At 41.6% G+C, this 16,320-nt stretch overlaps 1 non-coding gene across 1 annotated transcript; it reads left to right on the top strand.

Moving 5' to 3' along the window:
- The first annotated feature begins 15,901 nt into the window (after positions 1–15,901).
- On the top strand, positions 15,902–15,975 carry Trnai-aau (transfer RNA isoleucine (anticodon AAU)). Its single transcript has one exon. It is a non-coding gene; the product is annotated as a tRNA-Ile (tRNA).
- The last annotated feature ends 345 nt before the right edge of the window (positions 15,976–16,320 follow it).

Below are 16,320 nucleotides of genomic sequence, written 5' to 3'. Positions count from 1 at the left end.
CGTTGAAACCAAGGGCCAGCACATAGCACATTAATTAAACAAAACTTTGGTCAAACGAATATCGGAGATACACGCATTGCCTGTTCTATGCATTCAACAGTGCTGTAGCAAACAAGAATTCAAATGTCATCATGATATCAAATGACAAATATCCCCAAAAGGCAAGATCTAAAGTATATGTGTTCTGATTTTCTGGTAGTAGAGAGACGGGGATCCGCCCGGAGGCTTGTTTGCTTTCGGTGTTAGTCAATGTGTCGTGTGAGTGTCTAACAAAAATATATCTTGTCTTATTGTAGTCGAGTAGGCCTACATAACGGTCAACAATCATAGTAGCTTATACTCCTTTAGGCTTAGGTTACTCTTAGGTACTGCCGATAGTATGTTGTTAGATCATACAATTATGTTTTAGGAAGTTATTATTCGATACTGTTTGGCACAACATTAACGTAAAGGCAGGAACCTTCCATAGGTCAGGAGGAGGAATGTTGATAATGTTTTCCATTTTGAATTACTAGTAGACAGATAGCTGCATCATAGTTGATCATGGGCCTCAGCATATTTGGGGCAGGACAAATGCAGTTCAGGGAGGCACAAACACTCTTGAAAAGGCAGTCGCCTTATCCCTTGTATCCCAGCCGCATGTCTCGTTCACTGACATTGGCTGTACAGCAGCAACGCACACATCACAAATGGACAAAATGATATTTTTAACACTCTTGCTCTCAGCACTGTGTAGTGTTACGTTACATCCTTCCCTGTACAACTTCACTTCGACACAAATCCCTCCATTGTCACATCGCCAAGATCTGCACCGGACAGGCAACATCAAAACCCAACAAAACTCACAAAATGATATTTTTATCATTCGCCTTTTCACAGTGTATACAGCGTTACACTGATTAGTGCCAAGGCATTGTGTCCGCTTCCCCAATGATGGAGTTTAGCCACTCTCGCCCGGGGCTGGGCGGCGAACCAAGGAAAATGCGGTATTTAAACACACCGGAATATCTCTCATAAAGGCTGCATCTGGCCTGCCCTGCCTATGTTCAGTACAATGATATAAATCTTCCAGAAAATCGGAATGTATGCTGAGAACTGAGGACAGTCGGGGCCGAATCACAGCACTTTTTATTCGCCAAGGAAAATGCATCTGGTGTGCCAATCCCTGGCACTAAGCATGTAAAAGTTGACTTCTATCGAGATACGTTTTGTGTAGTGGCATCTTAGGTCATTAATGTATTAAACTAATGAAATTGTGAGTGTTCCTCATGATTGAAAAGTAAAGTCACCAATTGTCATTATCTTCATCAGCTTATAACCATCAATCAATGAACATGTAAATATCAATTCCATACACCAAAGTCCTAATTCAACGAATAGCAACATGACAATCGTTTTTCAAGCTTTGCGTAGTCACATGCCTCAACTTGCAGGAAATCGTTAGTCGCTATAATCGCATCCATTCCTTACATAGCTGCAAACTTGTGCTACCAAAGCAACAGCCACGTTGAGCCATCGTCAAAGCCTTTCACCGAGGACAGAAACAGTATTTGAGTCAGCCTCTGCTTCGTTGCCTAGACGACGGGATGCACAGGTATTAGCTACGTATTGTATGTTCCTTTGATCTTCTGTAATTGTCATATGAAATCGAGCATGTATATTCAGCGAGACGGATCTTCTGTCATATCTCTGTACATGTCACGAACTAGTATATTGGCTGTATCCAAATACTGGAAACACGTCCTTTGGGGAAAAAGCAGAATTAAGAGCGAGAGGGGTGTCCCCTTTATTTCTCGAACAAAACACAGGGAATGCATATCACTTAAAACTAAAGAAACTAGCTCGTTTATTTTTTATGGAAAGATTTGAACAAATCGTTATGGTCGGCCCTTGTGTGAGAAGCTAAGATTGACAGATATTATGCCAGTGCAAGGCTTTGACGAAGTTCTTCTTAGCAAAACTGTATTCTTCTGAACGAATGTTGGACATTTTCATCCACAACAACAGGAAAATACGTTGTACATGTAAACTGAAAGCATATCGCAGGTGACAAACGAATTTGCTTCTCTGTGCACTGAGCACACGTACAATCTTTGTGACATACACTGTCGTATTCTTCTTTAGATCCAGAGAAAACTTGATGGATACCAAATCAGATTCAGCACAGCCTGTAATACATGACGTCGACACACGTCTCGCTGTTACAGCACATACTTTGATCTTCCCTAATGACTCGTAATGACTGCGTTGAGCTTAATGAGAACGCGCAGCACCGCGGGCGAGCGTCTCCATCTCACTTTGAACTGTTTGGTCACCGAGGTAATATTCACAACTCGTATGATTCTTGTGGAAAAACATTAAGCGATCTTGCTAGTTTTGGTTTTAACGCTGACACGTTGGTCAGCGTCTTAAGCGACACGACTCGTTTTGGGTTTAGCGCAAACACTTTGGTCAATGTTCTAAACGGCCCGGTTTGCTTTTATTCTCTAGCACTCCGCTTGATTTGATTTTAGCACCGACCTTTGGTTCAAAGAGATGGCTAGTTTTGGGCTTAGCTTCAACACGTTCATCAATGGCTTTGATTTCATGCACGCAAGTTTTGGTTCCTGCTCTGACACTCAGTGTTCATCGTCATAAGCGACACCGCTAGTTTGGGGTTTAGCCCCAAATCTTTCAAGCGATACAACAAGTTTCTTTCTCTCTTCTTTCTCTGGTTTGTTTACTTGCAGCGCAAACACTTGTTATATTACCGTACCAAGAGTGACACACCCTAGACATGAACTGTTTTTAAAATAATTCTTCCAACTACGTATTACTCATATGAGTGAAATAGAAACCATGTTGTTACACGTTTGAGAAAAACAAATACGAATCGAGACGAACTCTTTCAGAAGGTGTGCGGTGCTGCAGGTTGCCCGTCGCCATGGAAGTCTTCAAAGAATGCTGTTGTAGGCAACAAGTCTGATGTGCCCTTTATCCTTTAGTAAGGCCATGCATTTGTGCTCGAGAAGCTTTAACTCTAATTCATGGCAGTGCTTTGAAAAGAAGCAACACGGCACTGCTCAGTATACTCTGAGACTTGACTCGCTTTGATTTTGTGGTAAGCAGCAAAGAAAGGTGTACGTCATCTTCCAATCTGGATTAAATCTCTGATTTGATAAGAAACCAGCAGTTTATTTTTGGTGCCATGTTGGATTTCTAATGGACACTCGTCGATTCATGGCACGGGTTAGCCATGAATGCTTTGTCTAGTTGTTGTTGCTCAGGTTAGGAAGAGGCAGCGTATTTCCGTGAAAAGCATGACTTTTGTCAGCCTCTGAAAGACCCGTTAGCCCCTTCCTTGAATTCACTTTACGTCCTCACCAGACATGTCAGAGAGAGTCACGAGACGTTATGCCCCTAGACATGCCAGAGGTATACATAAAGGGTGAAAATCCGTCTCCCTCACTCTTTATGTGGCAGTGGGTTGGTATCAGTACAGTGAGTGACAAGGCGCCAAGTTACATTGCTGATTCCTCCATAGCTGTTGGCATCGAAGGTATGTCCCTACTTTGGGCAGAGTTATCCATAAATGCCATTACTTGCTTAAAGTCAGGGTCAAAAACGTCCACTTGCACAACGTCTGGTTACATTATTACACCTCCAGTCCATGGCTTCCGTTGGAGCTGCAGGGACTGACTGACTTCGCCTCCCTATTCTGCTTTATAAAGCCCCAGATTGCTCGTACCCTAGCTCAAGAGAGCCTTCGTTCATGGAAATGACAGTACAGTCCAAGTCAAGATTAAAACGTTCCATCAGGCATACCGGGAAAAGGTCGGATCCCATTGTCACATAGCTCTCCATTGCATGGCTGCACTAGCAAGACATCTACTCCCTTAACCCTGGATTGCTGTACCCTAGCTCAAGAGAGATTTAGCACATGAAATGACATTACACTCTGCAAGCTAGGGTTAAAAAATGTCCACCAGTGCAAGGTCGGATTACCATGTCGCAAAAGGTTGCTCTTCCATGGTTTCCCTAGCTGTGGGCACTGACTGCACACCTCGCTCCAATCCTACTTGACTGGCTTTTAATTTTGCTAGAAGCTGAGCGGTGGAGATCAAAGTACCCGTGCTATTAAAGATTGTGTCAGGTAAGGTTGGCTGACGATGCACGTGTATCTATGTACATGAGCTAAACGGACTGCACTGGCGTAATTACAAGGTTAGGATGTAATGAACAGCTCGTGTCATCAGAGAGTGGTTCATGTCAAAATGGTTGAAAACCAGTGTACTTATGTACGTTTCTTGAATGAAATGTACACGGAACGAAAATAAAGATACGGTGAGACGAACATGGGAGGAGGATTGGTACCCTGCGATGTCACAGGTATTCTGCTCATCACATTTGGTCGAAAGCAGCTGTACAATGTCAACGGTGTCCCTGCATAGATACACAATATCATCCAACTCTTCTAGAGTCGAGAGGATATTTTACACAGTGATCATGTACGTGAACGTGAGTGCATTGTGGATGGGAAATGATGAGATAATCAGCTATACGTGGACACTAAGAATGACATAGCAAGGTAGCCTACAGTGAAACCTTATAATAGGAAACACAAAAAAATTAATCGAAATGAATAGGAAGGATGGCGCTGTGGCGACATAGTGGCATAGGCTACTGAGCACGAGAAGCCTTATTAGCTGCATTAGAATAATGAGTAAACTGAAATGAGCGAGAACACGGATTAGCGAAGAATGATGGAAGAAAAAAGTTATTAAGAAAAGATTCCTGTCTTGTTGGTAATGTTGGATGTATAATGAATAGAGATGACATGGGCATCACGCTAACTTGTTACCGCTGTGAGTACAGCGATGCCGTTTATGAGTAAGTACTAGCCGATCAACCCCAGTTGGAAATAGATTGCATATAAAGGCATGCTGTACTTTGCGTCAAGGTCTTGACGCGCGTAATCTGGAAGCTGAGCAATGTCAATACATTGAGGGTCAAGATGTAGAAATGAGGAGGAAAAGGGATGTATAATATGTTTTAAAGCAAAACTGAGGCTGCAATGCTCATTTGAAGGATCTCTCTTTGCACACATGTTTCTCATATCAGAGCTCATCTCAGCTGTAAAAACTCCCTCAACGTTCACCTTCAAAGTACGGAGCCTTTCAAACTAACACACCCAATTACTTCAATATCCAGTATCTAAAACAAAAAGGGCCAAAAGAAGCTAAATGGTGGCTAATTATAGACTCTGGAACACTTTTATCCCAAACAAAACTGACATCAGAAGGGACGACACTTTTAATTAGTTCGTTCCCTGACTAATTATCTGTGTAATTATCAATTGATTTCCATTGAATCGGAGCTGATTAGGCCCACAAATCGAACCTAAGGTGAAACTCGACGCCTTCAATCTCTTATGATAACCCGAGACCTTCTACCGAGCTATTAAAAGTATTGGGAACGCTGAGCGTTAGATGTAAATCTTCTTAATTAAAAAGGGAATACCCGACCACAATCGCTAATCACTGCACCTTCTTCCCTATTCATTTCGCTTCGTTAACTGCTAGGAGATATCGAAGGGGATTTTAGCTAATTCTCTTGATTGAGGAGGAAATTCTCCCAACCGCATGCGCACGTGGTCGACAGCAGGCGACGAGGGCACGGTTCGGTGCGAAGTCCAGTTCTCGGCGATGAGCGGCCAACTTTGTTGACAAAATTACAAGCCAAAGCTAAAACCTCCCCGTTAGAGCTAACGCTAAAGAAGTCAAAGTACCGCCTCCAGAACTGCCCCATCCCCGACATTGTTTGCTCCTATCCTCCCTAGCCGCTACTCTCTCCCATACCGGTCCCGCCTCCCTCGTCAGAACCCCGTTCTCCTCTATTTGCGCAATAACCAATCTATCATCGTCTCAAGCTGGCGACAAATCACTCCACACAATGAAATAATCCAACCGCGAGTTTTTACAAGCAAATAATGAAGTGAAAAGCGAGCCATGAATTTTACGGCGCCTTAATGAGATTCTATAGTGGAGGAATTAATAGATTCATCATTGGGAATGATGAATTGCTGATGAAGTGCTGATTTATTCCCCTCCCCGCCCGGCCGATTACAGGAGAGCTCATGTATATGTAAATTTAATGGTTACAGATTGTTTAGTGTTTTATTAATCGGACAGCTCTTGTCCGAGGTTAAGTAAATACGCCTTTATCATGTTCGGGTGATCAACTGGCGGGGTTTATCATCATTCTGATCACTCGCTTGGGAGGGAGGTGTGAAATTATTTCACGGTGCGGAATCCTGGGAGAAGTGGCGTATTTATTGGCTATTTTCATAACAAGCCGTGCCTCTTTCTGACGGAGCGCTTCCTTGAGCCAATGCTCAAATGCTGGCTCTGATGAGTGATGTGAACAGGTGGGTGAAAATCAAAGCAGTGTCACACCAAGTGTTTGGATTTGATCTCAAAAAGCTGTTTAAATCACACCATCTCCAAACACTATAGCTTCTCAAGTGTTCACCCAGGACAAATGAATCCATTTTCGCCAGCACCTGAACTGTTGATCTCGTTTCTGTCGCCATGATCCAGTCAGCGAAAAGTTTCAACTATTTCAACTCCACACTTTTCCCCAAACCTTTCAAGACGAGAAAATGGAATTTAATATTACAAGATGAGATCAATGGTGGTTCAATTTTATATCTAATGCCTCGCTCTAAGGTATCTGACGGTAATGCATTCCCTACCTCCCGTTGTCATGGAAACACGAATCTGCTACATAATCACCGAAATTGGAAATCTACAGCGTTGGTCGTATGGAGAGTCAATCTGATGTGATTTGATGTGATGTGATGTAGAGGGGATGCATATTCATAACGTGTCGACTGACATGTCTGATGAAGTTGAACGGGAGAAGTGTCCTGTTGTCTCTTAAGACTGGTTACAATGAAACGACGGTGCTCCTTCAATGGCGTTTCCCTTCACTTCTACTATATCGTTTAAGCCTCGTTTATAATTCTCGAAGACTTGCATGCCATAACAAAAATAAATGTAATTCATCCTCAATGTGGGGAAAATGTTACACATGTAAACATTCATGTAAATCAATGAAAATATCTCATAAAGAGACTTATCAATTATTTAAAAAGCAAAAGAGATGTTGTATATTGTTAGCCTGAAACCAGAGTTGCAGGTGCATAACAGAAAGAAATGTATCTCATCCTCAATGTGGAAAAATATAACCACAAGTCGGTGACCGATTCTTCTATTCATTATGTTCTATTGCACAGGTGTATGTACGATACACATGCAAGTATTTCCTGGAACCTTAAAACAACTAACAAAGCTTCCATGGCTATACGATCAAAGCAAAACAAATGATAGCATATCATATTTAAAAAGAATTTGTTTTGATAGATGTATTTATGTCTTTAGGCAGCAGCCCGCCATGTGTCTGTTGCCATTCAAGCCGTTATCGTTCATAAACTTGATGGTAACATGAACTTATCAGGCAGAAGTGTTTCAGATTCAGAACTCGCGAGAAAGCCATCTGGTAGCGAGAGTCGGTTATTAAGGTTTCTTTCATAAGGTAAAGTGAGGCGAAACCCCATCACCAAATTACCTACAAAGATCGTTTACATTGGGAGGAGGTGGGATTAGACTGCGAAAAGATTGCAAAAAGGACAGCTTGATGATAATGACTTCTCGCTCAAGCACTGTAGTTCTAAAGAAAATGTACAAAACCTGAAAAAACCAAGGCCCCCAAACAGCATCCCCAATATTTGTCTCATCGAGGGTGTCATAACTGTATGTGTTATATATACCAGTATATAGCAGCAGTGATATACTGATGTATCATTAGGCACTATAAGACTTTGCTCATACGAAACTCAGGTTTATGTATTAAGTGTTCCTTCTCTTAATCGTAAAGCTTTAGTGTTGTTATTAGCCCCCTTTAAATAGTGGCACGGTATATCACTGTCTCAAGCTCAAGTCTTATAAGGCCCATCTCGTAATCTTCAGGTTAATATTGCTTTAGATTATACCGTAAGGACTGGGTGGGGGGGGGGGGGAGAACTCTATTTGGGGGAGTAAGATTAAGACCGATGACCACATTATTAGCCTGTCCTCAGAGGTTCAAACGCAGATAACCTCCCTGGTCTGTCTGAGCATTTCATCGCATACAAATCGGACGCCATCTTGGATTTCAACAGAACCTGCTAGAAACGTTGATGCAGATGTGCACAGAGATGTACACGGCGATGTGTACATTGTTACACTTGCTAATCGGCAGCCAACATGGGGGCCATGCGGTGAATTCGCCGAATAACGCAAATTTCGTCTCAACACTCTTGACGAAGATTGTGTTAGGTACCAAATAATAAACTACTTTAGAAAGATTTTGTAGTTGTGTAACATTTTCAGATTTTCAATTTTATATCGTTTTCCCAGTCCTTATGGTTGATAACTAGCTCATCGCTGCCAACTTTAAAACAAAATTTATATAAGTGTAATAATTTCAAATCTAATTTTGATATATTAACAATATATAATTATTACCGGGTGTCTGAAAACATGGGTATTTTGATCCACTTTGCGACATTCTTCCCTGAAGCCCTGTCTTTACTACACTATGGTTCTCATAGTTGTTCGGACGGAAATTCATAAAGTGATATTTTGAGATAATGCCCGATAGAGTAGGGTCAGAATAGTAATGTATTTAGACACCCTGTACGTTAACAAATTATCAAAAACCTAATTTGAATTCACACCTAAATTTGCTCATTGGTCTCCCGTCCACTTTAGTCTGAAAACTACAGCTCAACGCAAAATTGGAGTTAGCCACGACTGCACATTACACGTACGTACTAGGTGTTTTAAAATATTCTTGACACTTTTGAGTTCAAATCATTCAAAGTTTAAAGAATGTTTTGACACACCTAGTACTTGTGCAATTTTCTCCAAAATTGGTTTGAGATGGAGCGTAGGCGTTGTCTAGAGCGTGTTTGTTTTAGGTCGATAGCTGCCTGGGGTGCTGTCTGGATGGGCCCTCCTACCCTAACATCCAATAGAAAACCTCAGGTTGGAGAGAGGCATCACGACCAGAGATCTCATTTCTTCTGAGGTAACAGTAAGTCAGTCATGACATCAAAAGCTAACAGAGCCACCAATTTTACCAGATCACGAGGAAAATCTCGGAAGAATTTGCACTACCATAGATTTCTATGGTTACCGGCGGCTGCATGGTCCTCACCACCATTGAAGAGGGCAGCTGCGACGGTATTGTGCAGCGCCCCCTATCACTGAAATATGAAAGCTTACACGTAAACATAGAAACCTGCTGGCTGTTCTTACCCAGACATCATCCCAGCAGCTTAGATGTGGTGTAAGTGAGATGTCAGAACCCACAAACTGTGTCAATATCCAATTAAATCTTACGTAACGTGATTTTCAGTGTCAGTAACGTCTCACTTAATCGTAATGTCAGTAATGACTTCAAATGTCAGTAATGTCAGTAATGGGACTTAATCTTAATGTCAGTAACGGGACTTTATCTTAATGTCAGTAAAAGTGAGATTTAAGCACTGGCTTATATTGTATAATTTCGTCATGTCCGTGGTCCGATGCACATCGAATCAGTATGTAAAGGGGTGTTATTGTGAAGTAGAGTTATCATAAAATAAAAAATACAAAAATACAAAAATAAAGGCAGCGGATAAGTAAGATGAAAGTGACTATATACAAGGTAGGCCTATTTCACAATCATATTTATGACGTTGTTACTCTGATTCACAGTTAGATTTTTTTCAAATTGGGGATTCTGGTGGGAGGGTTAGAGGCCATCTTGAAACATAAGCAAGATTCTTTACCTCGCTATGAATGACTTTCAAATGCTAAGTGTACTGCAGATCTGAAAGACTGGTTGTTGCGGAAATCTCATCAAATTGCAACTAACGAACATTGATAATCATCTGTCAAAGGCAACCTGAGATTTCGCCGATTTGTGACTATGTCGGCCATGATGCTTTCTGAGAGATATTCTACCTCCAACACTAGAGAGCTCTTTCGTTTAGGAGTCTGGGAAACTGTGTTTACAGAAATTTCAACCCATTTCGTCAAATGCACAGCGTTTGCATTGAACATAGCGGTTGTAGGAACCACAGAAGTTCCACAGAGGTTTCTACGTGATTGTGCACGGGCTGCCTACACTATTAACCACGACCCTTAACAAAATACATCGCCATTTGTGCCAGGCCAGTTCGCTTCATTTCGCCTCAATCGTCCACATTCTGGCCTTTTGATACGCGTGAAAACTAATAGCCCAATGCATTGAGAGAGCAACACATATCAAATTTCGGTAGTTTGGAAAATTATGCTGAATATTCCCTCTGGTGTCCGGGCCGTGCCTTCTTCCTCATTTTATACGCGCAAGAAAAGATTCCGCTAAATTTAATCCGCTCTGTTTAGAATCATAATGATTTGTTCAGAAATTAAAGTCTTCAAAAAACCTCAAAAAATTGAAATTTCTTTTTCATCTAACCTTGGGCGCAAGTCGCTTGTGCAATTCAAAAAATATTTTTTTGTCTGTTTTATTGTCATAATGCTCTGTATGTGCTGAGCGTCATAGCTAACTGAAGCGGAGTCTGTTCCTTGCGTTTGTTGAGGTCTACAGTGTTCCAAATGCCACCTCTGGATTAGCAATCTTGAGAAGCTCTATTTCATAAAGAGATGTGTATGGAGATTGGGAATGTATTTCCAACTTGAAATCTTATCTGCACAAGACCAGTCTCACAGCATAATTTGGCCAACTTCAGGAGATGACTAACAACAATATAGTCCTGTCACAAATTGTTTTTCTTGCCATTTTAACCCCAATCTCTCCCTGATCAAAGATCACACAGCGATACAACCCCACCACTTAATAAATGTGCTATATTCCAATGGTAAAACCCGATCTAACACATGCTTACAATACCAAAGAGAATTACTCTAAGTAAAATACTTCAGTAATGCTCTCGTACAAAAGTTTGGAAAAAATACTTTGGATAAACTAGGGTATATTCGCACCTTCTGATAGAGCTAAACTCAAGCATGTAACTACCTTTTGAAGTAATGGGCCACAATTTGTCACAGCCGATCTCAGGCCCAATTTTGGCATACGCGGATTTCGACCCATACAATTTTTGACAGGAGGCTTTGTTAAAGCCGATCACCGGAAAATTGTATTGTGTGTTTGGTTAAGATTGCCAGCGGGCCTGTAGGGACCTTGGTCCTTTCATGGGTTGGCAGGGGCTTTATGTTTGGTCGCTCGGCTAGTAAATGAGGCATAGGTCATTATGACATTGTACACAACTTTTAGGACTCAGCTTTTTCGTGTTGGCCCCGACTGACATGCGCCACAGTGTTTAATTCACACACAGTCTCAAAGCATACGCGAATGTACACAACAATGTACACAATATTGCATTGAGTGCATTAATCGCAGACAGCGCTCACGGCGTTTTCTAGGCAAACAACAATATTGACATATGGGGCGCCATCTTTGACAGAGTTTCGCCAAATCGCTGCACAACACGGAAATAACGGGTTATTAGCGACCTATTTCCATGTTCGTGTTACATGTAACAACACGGTGGTGTTTACATGTATTGTAGCAAAAGTCAAATTTGCACAGCAGTGCCTATCTATTCAAGTGAACTTTGACTTTCACAATGTTAGCTACTGGCCAACAGTTAACATAAAATTTAGCGTACTGACGTTTATTAGAAAATGTTAAAGGTAATTGGGTACGAACAATCAAAAGAAGAACTGACACTTCACTTTCTCGGAGGTCACTGCTGGTTTTAAAGGGCGAAGCCACTCAATGGCCTACCCTGGTTTCAATTGTCCGTTCCTGTCACTCGGATTCACCTCGCAAGTCATGCAAAGTTACTTGCTAAAAGTGCTTTTTCTGCAACACTCACATGCTAACTTGCCAAAAGCCTCAAAAGAGTAACAGAAACACGTGTTTTCATGCAGATTTTTGACACATTATGGTCAAAAGAGACGCTTTGCCCCCCTCGAAAACATTAGCTACCGCTCTGTCATGGTCTTTTCATTGGACATCAGGCAATAACTAGTCCCTCTAAACTAAACACCATTCAAAGAACATATCTCTAAACATGTCATCAAATGGATACATCTTCGACTGACATCACTGACCAGGAGCCAATGTCTGAACCTGCCTCACAGAGGGCAATCATCATGTCTCATTAGATCATCACCGGAGCTGCCCCGTGGACCTTCTGTCAAAGACCAGGAAAACCCTCTCTTTTCCTGGACCCCGACGTTTGTCCGTGTCACAAAGGAGCCTGCTGCCCAGATCAGTCTATCCCAACTACAAAAGCAATCCTAGGCTAAGTCTGTTGATTCTCGATGTATATTTAGGTAGTATTACGTACAACGATGCACTGCGACCTTTGGCAAGTCTAGGTGGAATCGACTTCACATAATCTACCCTTGAAATCTACGCCTGTAGCCATGGTCGCCAAATTAAGGCAAATCTTGCGTAATTTACTCCACCAAGTATAGATATCTACAAAAATAGACTCTTTACTTTGATGCGTCCCGGTGTTGGGTTACAACAATGATGAGGCTGAGATAAGCATTGTTGTAGAGTTCTGTGGGTATGTTACTGATATGTTTCACGCCCTGTAGCTGATATTCGATAATTCTGGATGTGTTTATGTAATTTACACAGCGACAAAAATCAGACGAGTTCTTTGTATCAAATATATCAATAAGATATTTGATTTTGTTTGCAGTAAATGCTTCTGCTATAAATCAATCAGAAATCGAATTATCTAAATTGTTGTTGTTAGGACACAAGCCCTTTAAACTGTGTGGTGCAGGGACTGTTGGCTACTCTACATTGTATCTTAGTACTACGCCTGTATGTGACCACAATGGTAAAACTATGGCCTCGTGAGCAAAAGTTCGTCGATTCGAATATCGGTATTATAACAACATTGGCGCTGTTGGCTCTGCTACTTGTAATGATGATTCGTTGACTGGTTCGTATTGTACTCAGAGGAGGAGAGAAATAACTCTGTTAAATTCGAAGGCAATCGCCCTCTATTACAGTGACATTGCAGTCACGTCTATCCCATCACCCAACAATAAAGAGGAAAAACCAGCGTAGATCTTCTTCAAACAACCACGACACGCGAATGACAGCTGAACACTCAGCCTGGCAAATTACCGCACACAGGTAGATTTCGTGAGAACAAACATCCATCATCGATCATGTCGGTAGGATTTCCCATGTCAACAGATTGTTAACACTCGTGCCGCTAGGTGAGGTGTTAACGATCACGTGACAATGAGATGCTGGAATGATGGATCAGATTTAGTGTCTTCGTGACGATTTCTTTGCAACACTTTGCGTCAACTTGGTAGTAGGAATTTGGTGACGCCTATTAATTGTATTGGGTGACAGTATTTTCTCAGCAACAAATGCTTGGTTGAAATGCCATCAGATGAATACTGCGCGGGATGTGTTGGTTTAAATCAGAGTTTGACAGAACTTTATACCAATCCCGTCTCGCGAGAGATCGATACCTTTGCCGTAAGTCTTCCGTGTCCCTGCAGCAATGATGCGATGATTCGATTGGTGGGAAATTATCACGTGACCGCGTGCGTTATATATGATTGGCTGTAGCTCGTGTGGGTAGCAAACATTTGGTATGATGTTTTTCAGAGGAACTATCCCGGTCAAACTGGTTTGGCAGAGAAGCATCCATTTAGTTTTGAAAGAGAAATTCATTTGGCTTTAATATGAACTGAAGGCGCCATCGAGAATGCATGACGATAATTGTGTGTACACAGTATATGAATTGACCTCGCTAAATAATTGCAATTTTGATGACTTATTGAGAATAATTTCATGGCAATTAACTTAATGGTGGAAATAGCGTATTTAATTAATATATTTCTAGGGAATTGTATTGGTCTAGTAAATGGTTTCTGGAAATAGAATTTGGCTGAAGAGACTGTGTCTCGTACGCCATTTTTTGCGGACCTTTATAGCACTAATCGTTTGCAGAGTTCTCAATCTGACCGCCAGGAGGCTTCCTGATAACAATTCTGGTGGTGAGATCTGGAACTTTACTCTTCAGCCTTGTCCTGATGACCACAACAGCAATAATTTTCTCTTAGTTTTCGTTTTGATGAACGATTCGTAACGGTGGCTCTTACATACTAAATCTCAATTCTAGAGCAATAAGGAATTGATTCGGAGAAGAGGATCTTTAATCAGGTTTCCATTGCGATGAAGAAGCGTCTCGCGCGAATCCGCGAAAAATGTCAACGACATCACAAGATGACTGATGCAACCTGAACGTTTTTTGCCTTCGACAAATAGTCTTGATCCAGAATTTCACGAAAACATGAGTTTTACATCTCCCTGAACGGGAAAGGCATTCGCGGTAAATACATTTGTGACTTGTATCCGTGGCTGGATTAGAGTGGCCGACTTTGTAGTTTCGGTGACCCAGCCGCCAATACATATCCAAACAGATCACGTGATTGGTAATATCTTATTTGTAAAGTTGCAGACTTTCCACTCTGTAATGTACTATCTGGCATGTCTGGTGTCCCCGGTATCAGTTCACCGTAGGTTGCTGGAAAACGCTGTACATTTAGGTCAATTTCAATACGAAAATGTACAGGGAACGCCACAATCTTAACGTGAACTGGACTTTAGAAGATTTCAGTTATTGTGTACGATTAGATTTTTAAATTACTGAAAAAGGTCGGAGAATAAATGACTGGCTGTATATAAAACATTGACTTCAAGTGTTTGATTCGTTTTGATGTCGTTTTGTGAAGCATGCTGCCTGTCATTATTTGATATAGGCCCGGAAGAGTGGGCAGCACGTGATTAGTTGCTTCAATGTTATCCCGATGAAAATTATGAAAAGTATGCAGACAAAATCGTGGAGAGAAGGTCCCGGATGCGATTTGATCTAAACGTGGGATCGATGCCGAGCCCGGTACCTGCCTCGTCGATAGATTGATCACGGATTATCTATAAAATGTCGATCGATATTTTTCCGATGGTGACAGAGCGAAGAGAGAGAAATACGACGATAATCCATACACTAATTGACAGATAGGATTAACCCTTGCTCTTCTGTCAATATCGTCTCACCGATATTACTACAGATAGGAAGAACATGTTTAACTATTGCAGAAGGCCATTACGTTTTCAAATCTACAGAGGACGTAGAAGCCCTTCTTCCACTTTCCTGTTTGAGCTTCGCAATTGACAGGAATGGGTTCTGTGTGCCGCAGCACCTGCAACCAGTCATTGCGGAGAAGGTATTTTACTGCGGTGTTGTGTAACAGTCTGAAAACCGTTGATAAAACTTGTGACCTGTACAGAGTTTGAGCCCGCGACTCGAGGCCCACGACAATGACTCTGACCAGCTGATTTAACCGTGCCAACCGGCAACTGAGTACAGTTGTATACTAATCCCGACTAGCGCAGATTATATCTAGCAAAGATTGAAAATACAACAACCGAAAGTCAAAGTCATTTGTTCAATATATCTCAGGGATATTGTAACGATATCACAGTCAGATATTGACGAAACTCAAAGACGTTTCTAAGCCGAAGTATCGGTCAACAAAGAGAAGAAAGCGCGTATTTACCGACAAGTTGTATTGGCATTGGGAGAAGCATCGGATTCCAATAAGTTCTTGCCAGTATACAGTATCGAGTTTGGGTTGCAGGGATTTCAGGAGGCGGCATGGATCTTTTCGACAAGATCATTTGGTCACTTAATTTCAATGCCAGGAGTCCGTGTCACCATGCAAATTGCTGGCACCAATACAAACACTAGGTGTACAAAATACCGATTACAGATATAACTGGCCGGTTAGCTCAGTTGGTTAGAGCGTCGTGCTAATAACGCGAATGTCGCGGGTTCGACCCCCGTACTGGCCAAGCCATTTTCTTCTATTTTTAAGATAGAGAGCTGAGATCTTGATGACAGTTTGTGGGGTTTTACTTTTATGATCGGCCCTAAATATCACATGGCTAAGAAGGTGGAGGTGAAATCAACACGAATCCATGACATCGCCATTTCCTTCTATTAACGGTAAACATTGTGAATGAGAGTGATAGCAGTTTCATCATAACTTAAGCAACCATGCACTACCTCTTCTACAGAAAGAGGTATAGACGTTTACGTTTTGTGTGGTTGGAACAAGCTCCCCTAACGCGCACTTGAGCGTCTATATTTGGAAAACCAATTCCACTGCACAAGGTGTGCAAAAATGACAATGATTA

This window comes from Lineus longissimus, chromosome 15 (genome assembly GCF_910592395.1).
Source record: "Lineus longissimus chromosome 15, tnLinLong1.2, whole genome shotgun sequence".
NCBI classification, from domain to species: domain Eukaryota; kingdom Metazoa; phylum Nemertea; class Pilidiophora; order Heteronemertea; family Lineidae; genus Lineus; species Lineus longissimus.
The sequence above is the reverse complement of the archived record's forward strand: the minus strand, read 5'-3'. Positions and strand labels throughout refer to the sequence as shown.